This window comes from Haliaeetus leucocephalus, unplaced genomic scaffold (assembly GCF_000737465.1).
Source record: "Haliaeetus leucocephalus isolate CR32 unplaced genomic scaffold, Haliaeetus_leucocephalus-4.0 Scaffold222, whole genome shotgun sequence".
NCBI lineage: Eukaryota > Metazoa > Chordata > Aves > Accipitriformes > Accipitridae > Haliaeetus > Haliaeetus leucocephalus.
In genome coordinates this window covers 265,065-265,860 of record NW_010972658.1, presented here as the reverse complement: position 1 = coordinate 265,860, position 796 = coordinate 265,065, and the positions used below count along the sequence as shown (strand labels likewise).

The 796-nt window shown below is 41.5% G+C and overlaps 1 protein-coding gene across 1 annotated transcript in view; it reads left to right on the top strand.

Annotated features, from left to right (window-relative positions):
* The window catches only part of KIF15 (kinesin family member 15), a 37,871-nt gene that overhangs the window by 7,670 nt on the left and 29,405 nt on the right, over positions 1-796 (top strand). The gene's annotated exons all lie outside the window — the stretch shown is intronic.

Below are 796 nucleotides of genomic sequence, written 5' to 3'. Positions count from 1 at the left end.
TACTGTGTATCATTTTGATCAAATTGTTGATAAGTAGTATAGAGTCAGGGTTTTGAAAACCCAAATAAAGTCCTTATTTACAGACATATCCTTTATACCAACAGTTGAAATAAAATTTTAGAAACCTGCCTAGCATGCAGCTTTGTTAAATAAAATCCCTTCTGCAATTTGTTCAAAATGATACACAGTAGTTCTTAGGTGATGGCTTCCTGCTGTCACCAAAAACATGCAAATAAGGTGTCGTGGTTTAACCCCAGCCAGCAACTAAGCACCACGCAGCCGCTCACTCACTCCCCCCCATCCAGTGGGATGGGGGAGAAAATCAGGAAAAGAAGTAAAACTCCTGGGTTGAGATAAGAACGATTTAATAGAACAGAAAAGAAGAGACTAATAATGATAATGATAACACTAATAAAATGACAACAGTAGTAATAAAAGGATTGAAATGTACAAATGATGCGCAGGGCAATTGCTCACCACCCGCCGACTGACACCCAGCCAGTCCCCAAGTAGCAATTCCCTGCCCCCCCTTCCCAGTTCCTAAACTAGATGGGACGTCACATGGTATGGACTACACTGTTGGCCAGTTTGGGTCAGGTGCCCTGGCTGGGCATGAGGAGCTGAAAAATCCTTGAATATAGTCTAAAAACTACTGAGCAACAACTGAAAACATCAGTGTTATCAACATTCTTCACATACTGAACTCAAAACATAGCACTGTACCAGCTACTAGGAAGACAGTTAACTACATCCCAGCTGAAACCAGGACACATACAAAACCCCTTGCTGTTAAACA